Here is a 9,940-nt window from a genome sequence, read left to right on the forward strand (position 1 = left end):
ATTTGTCTGTCCACTTAATACAACAAGGGAGGAGTCAAGAAAGAGATCAAGACCCTAGAAGATCACGACGACAAAACAAGGAGTATCATTGCTACAACTGCGGAGAAGACGGTCACGGTATGTACTACTGTCCCAAACCACGACAAAACTATAATAGAGGAGGTAGGAGGAACCAATTGTCACCCCCTAGAGAAAGAACACCCCCACCCCGAGCACCACCCCCACCAACACAAATTCTACGTCCACCCCAGACACCACTACAAGTATCCATCCCACCTCTTCCACCAGCCCCACCACCTGATCGCCCTGTAAACATCATAAGGCTAGAAGAGAAAGGAAAAGCCATAGTAGTGGATCCACCCAGAGCAAAGGAGAGGGACAAGGGTAAGGAGAAGGTAACCTTTTTAGAACCACTTGAATCCATGACTTTGAAAAGAGCTAGGAGGGAGAAAGCTACACAATCAGATGATGAGAGAAGCATGAGAGGAGAAACTAGCAAGAGGCCATCCAGGCCACGACGGAAATTGGGCATCACCGACTTCCAGCTAGGGGAAAGTTCTAAGCCCTATGATCTAACATTGGATGTGGCAGAGCAAGGACCGAAGATTACATGGCCACAGCTGCTACATCTTGCACCAAAAGTAAGGCAACAATGGTCTAAAATGGTAAGTACAAGACGCTCCAAAACAAAGGTAGCCGGAGCAATTTCGGGATGCAACATGGATGACATCCTTCCAATTGTCGACGTAAACATAAAAGGAAAGAGGGTTGGAAACACCTACATTGATGGAGGTGCACAAATCTGTGTAATGAGCGAAGCTATGATGCTTCGATTAGGGCTCGAGGTTGATAGGCCTTCTCCATGCAAGGCAAAGATGGCAAACAACGCAAAAGTAAAGTGTGTGGGTGTGGTAAGTGCCGTGAAAATCAAAGCTTTCAACACTGAGGTAGAGGTAGATGTTTTTGTAATGCCTACTAAGGGGGAGGGCTATCCACTAATTTTGGGAAGGCCATGGTTGATGGCCATGAAGGCAAAACAGGACTGGGGTACTGGCCTTCTACGCATGACCGGTAAGAAAGGGGAGACAATCTACTACGACATGAGGATTGGAAAGCAGAAGCAAATGAATTTGGAAACATCGGCAAATGAAACCACTAGCGAATCTTCCAGTTCTGAGGAGGAGACCACATCCACCGACGAAAGTGACAGTTCCATTGATGTGATGGGTATCATTATGAAGGATCCACAAAGGGTAAGCACAACTGGTGATCCATCACCAAAAGGGCAACCCAATGAAGAGGAGAGCAAATCACCTAGCCTAGGAGGAAGTAGGTTGAAGGGTATTTTGTCTACGGAATTAACACTTGAGGAGAAAGATAGTTTTTTGCAAATGTTGATGGGATTTCCTAACCTGTTCATTGACAACTATGAAAGAATCACAGGCATTACAGTGGTGGAACATCATATTAAGCTGAAGGAAGGGGTAAAACCAGTTGTGCAAAAGCTACGACGACTGGGGGTCATACAAGAAAAGGCACTCTTGGCCGAGGTAAGGAAACTGCTGGAGGCGGGATTCATCTATCCTGTAGAAAACTCAGAATGGGTGTCACCCGTAGTGGTGACACCTAAAAAGAATGGTAAGTGAAGGGTCTGTGTTGACTACAAACCACTAAATGTAGCTACAAAGAGAGACCACTTTCCTCTCCCTTTCTTGGATGAAATTCTGAATGAAGTAGCGGGTTTTGAATGCTATACCGTCTGTGATGGTTATTCTGGATACTTTCAAATACGCATAGCCTTGGAAGATCAGCTAAAAACCACTTTTATCACGCCATGGGGTTGTTTTGCATACAGGGTTATGCCATTTGGTCTCACAAATGCACCTGCCACATTCCAGAGATATGTCACATATGTTTTTCAACCGTTCTTTGGAACATCCATAAGAGAGTTCATTGATGATTTTTGTATATATAGCTCCCGTATTTCACATTTAGAAAAGGTAACTGAAGGTTTGGCCAGGTTGCAGAGCCCAGGTGGGCAATTAAATGTGGATAAATGCCACATTGGGGAGAGTAAAGTCATTCTACTAGGCCATGAAATTTCAGCAAAAGGTATCAACGCCGACCCAAGTAAGGTGTCCGCACTCATAGCCCTACCTTCACCAACGACCGCACGTCAACTGGTCTCTTTTCTACAGAAGGTGAGGTACTTAAGTAGATTCATACATCTACTATCACAACTTGTTCTACCACTGCAACAACTCACTCAAAGATCAACTTTCACTTGGGACGAGGAAAGCGAACATCACTACAACAAGGTAAAGGAGGTCTTAGCCACTCTGCCAACTATCTCACCACCTAAGTGGGATGAAAAATTCTATGTCACCTCAAGTGTTGGTGATGACTCATTGGGGGCTGTGCTACTCCAAAAGGATACAACGACATCTTTCATGAGGCCAATCTACTTCTCTAGTCGAATGATGACAGCAGGAGAGAAAGGTTTCACCCATGTGGAACACTTAGTCCTAGCTCTTAGATTTGCAACTACAAAGTTTAGGTCATATTTGCTGCCTAAGCAATTTGTGATTCTAACTACGGATGAAATATTTCCCTATGTTGTACAACACATGGATGTGTCTGCTAGAATTACTAAAGGGCTAGTTCGTCTGCAAGAGTTTGACTACACGGTACAGGTAGAAATCACGACAAGGGCAATTTTGGGGGGACTCATGACCTACAAACTCTTTGAAAGGAAGGAGAAGCAATCTAAGGAAGGAGAAGTCCGATTACCTCCAGTACCACCGATGGCAGAAGGAGCATACTCTCTCTACTTTGATGGAGCCTACAAGCGAGCGTCCGACAAAGCAGCTGCAAGCATAGTGGTCTTTGATGACAAAGGGACAAAGGTATTTTCGTTGGGCCAATTGTTAGATTCACATTCTAACAATGAAGCTGAGTATGCAGCACTAACCAAGGGTCTACAATGGTGCGTCTCGCAAGGTGTACAACGCCTTAATGTATTTGGGGATGCTCTACTTCTGGTAAGGCAAGTAAATGGAGCATGGACATGCAAGAATCCTAGTTTAAGGACTCACTTAAATGGTGTAAAAACCTTGTTGGGTAAGTTTGAAGAAGTTCAAATACACCATATCCCAAGGGCTCAAAACCAAGAAGCAAATGCCCTAGCAAGTGAAAGACTACAGGAAGTGGTGGTTGGAGCAATAAAACTAAAGCTCCCTCTATTTCAAGGCAGTGATGCCTTGCCTGACATCATGCATTTTTTGGAAACAGGGGAATGCCCATCAGATTTAACAAAGGGACAGAAGCAATGGCTGACGCGGAAGGCCACAAGGTATCGACTCATCAATCATGGTTTGTATTGTAAGGGTAAGGACCAAATACTCAGGAAGGTCCCTCTCTCTCACGAAATCACGGGAGTAATTGCTAGCTGTCACGACGGGGTTTGTGGTGGTCACTTTGCCCTAGACATAACAAGTAGGAAAATCTTGCAGGCAGGCTTCATATGGCCTAGCCTCAACCGTGATGTACACCATTGGTGCAAAACGTGTAAGTTGTGTCAAAAGGCCGGCACTAGGTCACTTATGCCTGAACCACAGACACCTATTCTCTCATATGGCCCATTTGAAAAATGGGGTATCGATGCCATTGGGCCATTACCTAGGGCCAGCTCAGGAAAATTCTACATTATCATGGGGGTCGACTACATGACTAGATGGGCAGAGGCTACAACCACCACTAGAATCACAGCGGTAGAGGTAGCTAAATTTATCTACGAGCACATATGCTGTAGGTTTGGCACACCTTTAGAGATCATCTCTGATAGAGGGCCAGGTTTCAGAGCAGACTTGGTAGGAGAATTAATGCAGAAACTGGGCATTACAAGGAGGCACTCTTCACCATATTACCCTCAATGTAATGGCTTAGTTAAAAAGGTAAATGGAATGGTTTCTAAAATTATTACCAAGCAGGTAAACAATCATCGTGGAGACTGGGATAAGTATCTACTACCAACTTTATGGGCCTACAGAACTTCATTTCGTACATCCTTGGGATTCACACCGTATCATCTAGTATTTGGTAAGGAAGAAATCTTGCCCATTGAAGTGCAACTACAAAGTCTCAGAGTAATGGCAAGCCAGCTTCAACAGCCCAACATGCATTTGAGAGATCACATCATCAACTTGGAAAGACTGCAGCTTGACAGAGAAGAAGCAATAAATTATTATGCAGCACAAGCAGAGCATAGACGGCTTAGCTTTAACGAGCATCTCCGGAAAAAAGAATTGAAGAAAGGAATGTTGGTGCTCCGCTACGACAATCGCTTCGACATGCGCAAGGATAAGAAACTCCTGCTTCGATGGGAAGGCCCTTTCATCATCAGGAAAAAGTATGCCAATGGAAGCTACCAGCTTATGGAGGCTGATGGAAAACTTCATAAAACCAGGGTAAATGGTTGGCGACTTAAACCTTATTTTCTTCGATTTGACCAGGCTCCACCAATTGACATTCCAGATGAAAACACACCATCAACCACCACCTCCGACGATAATGATCAAACAGATGAGCTAGAGACATGAATGCCTCTAGCCAAAAGGGGAGGGCTAATGATGGGGGCTTTTCACAAGCCAAGCTCCCATACCCCTCTTCTCTCATCCCCACCCCATGAAAACCCCCTCTTAGGGAGGAAGTCATAAAAAGCATTGGAAAAAAGTAAGAAAAAAATAAAGTATGATTATGTAAATATATAAGAAAGGTAAAATAGGCCACCTCATGCCTGCGGGGTAGCCCATCCCCACCTTGCCTCCTTTTTCTTCACTGTTGCCCCGCCGTGTGTCCCTTTTCCTCTCCTCCACTCAAAAGGTCAACCCCCTCTCTCTTCCCCTTTTCCTTTCTCCTTTCTCTCTCCCCTCAAGCTACCCCACCTCTCACCAATAATGCATTATAACTCACCAATAATGCACCCTAACTCAAATGCAACTTACCCTATCTTCCAAAACAGTATACCCCACCCCCTCCTTCTCTCTCCTATCATATCCCATGACCCAAATACCCCCTCCCCCCCCCCCTCTCTCTAAAGGGCGCCATGTCTCTTGTCTTGTAGCTAAATAACCTCCCCCACACTCACACACACTCAGTTTCACTGAAAAAGGTGCCCACAGACCCATCCCCACCCGGTGGTTACCTGATTTTTCTTGTGTTCACACACATCTGCACACAGATTCACCTCTGAACACACTCCCCTCTCTCCCCTCTTGTAATTACTTTATTCTCCATGTCACCTCTCACTTTTTTTCATCAACCCATCTCTCTCTCTTAGTCTCTCTCTCATGAGACTGCTGTTCTGGCACATATACACACAGCCAGACAAGTGGGGCCCATAGTCACATGGCCTATGTAGATAATGATTTCTTCATTTCTAAATTCTAGAATTTCTCCCCCCTCCTCCCCTATATAAAGAGGGGTCACCATCACACTAAGGACACAACATCACCAAAGAACACACTATGCACTGTGTGTGCCTAGTGCACACACACACACCCACACCATCACCATCACCGCAATCACCATGCTTGTCTTGAGCATGACCTCTACACCCTTGACTATGGAAGATGAAGGGCAACTAAATGAAGGATTATGGCCATAATCCTCGTGCGAGTGTTCGCCATCAACTCCCACCTATCCGCCATGTGCTCTACCACTCTCTCCCTTCTCATTCCCCTACCCTATGCTCCCCATTTCATCGCCTAATTCTCTAAATAAAGCTTGAGGTTTTGTGAGTATGTTTTCTTGCAATGTTTTGCCCATGTGAGGTGTGCGGAATCGCCACCTAGTCTTGTGTTTTGGAGTGAGGTTGTGTATGTGTGAAGGGTGTGCGGATTCGCCATCCTTTTGTGATGCCTAAGTACTAAGCCGATATACCCCCTCCCTCACTCTCTCTCTCTCTCTCTCTCACTTGATCTCATTCCCTTTCCTTTTCATCATTACTCCCAAGCATCCATCTCTCTTGGATGAAAACTTTGTTATGGTGGTGTGTTGTTTGCGTCCTACCACTGAAGCTAGGTGGTGCCCCCTGTTTGCTTTACCATGACAGGCTCGAGGCGCACCATTCGGTCCACGGTGTTTTAGAGGCCATCAGGGTTCGGGGTTCGCTTTGCTCCCGTCAGTGTCTCTGGATTGCTTTTCAAGAAAGATCTCGTGTTTGGTATTTTTGAAAATTATGTGTTTTCAATTGTGTGTTGAAGGATAAAATATCCAAGTAATTGAGCCAAAGAGTATGTGTTTGTTTTTTTGCAAATTATTTATTTTTAAGTATGTGTTGAAGGTTCAAATGTCCAAGGAATTGAGCCAAAGAATAGAGCAAGCTAGGCAGACAATGACAAATGAAGAACTTATAAAAGAGGAGGAGAAGATATTGAATGATTTAGCACTAAAATATGGAGAGCGCGTTGGAAAGGTGGTTGAATTATTTCTGAACTTAGGTTTTTTGCACATAGTGTAATAGCTGTTCAAACTTGGTTTTTTATTCGTTGCTCAAATACTGTAGTTGCTGAATATTGTTGATCCGAATCTTGGACCGGATTGGATGGTTCGAGTTCTTGCACTCAAGTGGGGTCCTGATAGTTGGGCTACGCTTGAGAAACTAAACTTGATTGCTATGCATGATGCTCCTGTCTTGAGCAAACTGTTATGGGTTTCCTTGCTTGAAGCAGACAAGATTACTAGAGCATCTTATGGTTTAAAGAAAGGAGATCATGTGTATCGCATGTAAGTAAATTTTCTATTGACATTTAAGAATCTTCGATGTAGGATTGCTAGTTTTTTGTGATTGTTTTAGATTTTTCTTGTCTTCCTTGTTATGTAGTTGGATTCGTAGAGGGCCTTCTACAAAGGATTTTTGATAGGGCCACAAAGTTTGTGGAGGACTTAACCAACATTGTTGGTGGTATTTTGTTGCCTCATGATTGCTCTCTTGCCTCTTACTTTGAGCAGCTCAAGTTTGAAGCACGACCCTATCTTTTTCCTTTGGAAACCTCTCTTGAAGCTAAGAAAAAAGATGTTGATAAGCAAGCTATGAAGAAAGTGGACACAGTACGCATGGCATCTCAAAGGCTAGCCTATAGGTCAAGCTCATCATACTTGTATTTCAAGCTTTGCATAATTACAAAGTTTATAGTGATGTTATTTTGCTTCATTGTTTTAGATTTCTATTATCCTTGGTTGGAAAAGGCTTTCTTCCAGGGATTCCATTCTTAGCTAAGCAGTGGGAACAACTATCTACTGGGGAAGAATGCATGTACTCCCCTTCCATACATAAGCTCACTACTTGGGAGATGGAGACATGTCCATGGTGGATAGACATGGCTTATGGGCATGTATTGGCGAGAGAGAGAGAGAGAGAGAGAGCTTCACGATACTATGAGAGTTGGTGGCACATCCATCGATGTGACTCTACCTCCTAGAGTGAATGAGGTGATATCAGGTAAATGGTTACTCAAAACAGTCTCAAACATAATTTGTTGAAGAGCTTTAAACTCTCTTTTTCCTTAACTTATTTGTTTTACATATTGGTGATATTGTGTTTTTTTGCTTTTTTCTAAGCTACAAATACTTCTCACAAGGGAAAGGAGGTGATTGTTGAGACTAGGGTGGATGAAAACATGGAGCAAGAGCATGGTGAGCTATCGCTTACGATGCAGTCGTTTGTATGTTCATTTATTGGAGTTAATTCACTTTGATTAGCCTCTTGTATCGCAGTAGCTTGTGGGGAGATTGTTGCTAAGAAAACCATTTCTTTTGTCTACATCATTGATATTCCCTTGTCTTCTCTGTCCTCATTGTCTGACTCACGATGCATGGCCATTTCTGGGGACTACATAGCCATTGCTGCTGATTTTAGGGCCAGTGTTCGACATCCGGCATGGATTCGTGTTCATGAGCACATGGGATCTGCACGCTTTGATCGGACCTTGTGCGTGCGTGGTGGGAGAACAGTCGCATGGGCTGCTGATTTTATTTTTTTGGATCTTCCCTTTGGTGGTTCCCACTTAGCCTCCCCTGTTGTGCCCCTTTGGGATATTTGTAGTGAGGATCATGTTCGTGCAGGCATGCAACTTGCATATTCGACTTTGTCAGACTCTGGGTGGTTGTTGATCATGGTCTCTATGACAGGTTTGTGCTTCAATCATAATTTTATGCAATACTTGTCTATATTTTTGTTGTGTGTTTTTTATTGTGACTTTAGAAAACTTTTGTAGGAGATACCATTGGCTAGGTTGAGAGATTTTGTCGTGCATCAGAGATGGCTATTCATCGTCGCATTGTAGTCCTTCATCATGGAGCTTATGGTTATGGTAATAGCTTTGGTGGTCAGATTGAGTTAATGCTCTTCTACATAATTAACTTGTTTGTTTCTCATTTTGGTGTATTATTGTTATTTTTATTGTTCTAATTGTCTATGTGGTGGTGTAGTGCCATTGTTCTCTCTTACTTATGGTGCATAGGGTTGGCATGCAACCACCTTGCTTTGTGGTTGAGAGCACTCCGCTATTCAATCGACTTGGCATGCAACCTTTGGATTCTTACATGATGCACCATCTCCCAGAGTCTTCTCTAGCGAGATCGTCATCCGGAGAGCCATGGCGTGGTGGCTTGCAACGAAGTCATTCTTTTATTGCATGTTTTGTGGAGCTTCTTTGTAGGCCTGGAGGTCTTTGTTTGGAGTTGGGATGTGGTACAACACCCGTATTGGCAGCATGTTTAGGCACAGGGCGGGTGTGTGTAGCAGGCGACAGTGACGACACTTTGATTTCAGATTATGTGCAACCATTATTTCGCCCTAAAAAGCGAAGCAGAGAGGGGGCCTCCACCTCTCTTGATGTTGATGATGTGGGTGACATGCCTTCGCGTGTCAACCCCTTTGATGACTAGTGAGAGTCCACCTTACACTTCATTTCCCCACCCTATTTTATGTTTCCATCATACTTTTATGCTATTTTGTCACTTTTTGGTATCATTATTCAGTATTTGAAAATTATGGATAATGATTCAAACAACAATTTGAGATTTCTTGTGTTTCAATGATGTAGGTTATGTATTGCTTATATGTGGATTGTGAGACTTACCTTTTTCTTTTTGTATGGAAGTGTGTTGCCAGTTTATGCCGAGGGGATTGCAAAAACCATGGCTGCTGATATACGATACGATTTTGACACCCACAAGAAATGTTAGAGGCACAATGTCTTTATTGATGATGAGTGTGACTCTTCATAGTCACGAGATAGAACCGTAGCATTTCTTGTTGTTATTAGAGTGTAGAGGCATGACATGCTGCTCTCTATATTCCACTAAATATTCCACTTGTTATCTTACCATCTTGAAGAAATCTCTCTTTTTTGGGTATAAGATATGACAATTGTCTCTTAATATAGTTTAGAAACTTTGTAGATGTATGAGCATTGTTGACTAAATTTAAAGTTAAAATTAAAATTATGGTGTTGAATGTAGTTGTGGATCATTGCATGGTTTGTAATAGCTTTGCTACCTGTTTGGGTTTCTCATTGCTCTACATATCAAGCCTCAACTACACAAAAGAATCTAAAGTCTAATTTTGAACAATGCTATTGCTACGATTACTTACGGATTCAAGAAAAGATTCTCATTTTGAATAGTGTTATTGCTATCACTTGGGGCTTTAAGTAGGATCTTCATGCATCTTTCGTAACGAAGCCCATTTGGTTTCTTTATTCATTTGCTCGGATTTTCCTTCGCTCGAGAAATCTCGCTCGCCACATGGTAAGACTCCATTTATGCTACACACTCACAGGCACATACGCATAAACGCACGCACACATTCAAACAAGCACACACACGCCATATGCACGCACAAGAAGAAAAACCAAAGGAACTCGACATCGACGCC

General features: G+C 43.2%; 1 pseudogene; it reads left to right on the top strand.

The window, feature by feature from the left end:
* The first annotated feature begins 7,437 nt into the window (after nt 1-7,437).
* On the top strand, nt 7,438-9,102 carry LOC147430316 (uncharacterized; annotated as a pseudogene).
* Nucleotides 9,103-9,940: the final 838 nt, after the last annotated feature.

The sequence above is a fragment of the Adiantum capillus-veneris genome, chromosome 22 (assembly GCF_014529385.1).
Source record: "Adiantum capillus-veneris isolate H3 chromosome 22, ASM1452938v2, whole genome shotgun sequence".
In the NCBI taxonomy this organism is placed as follows: Eukaryota; Viridiplantae; Streptophyta; class Polypodiopsida; order Polypodiales; family Pteridaceae; genus Adiantum; species Adiantum capillus-veneris.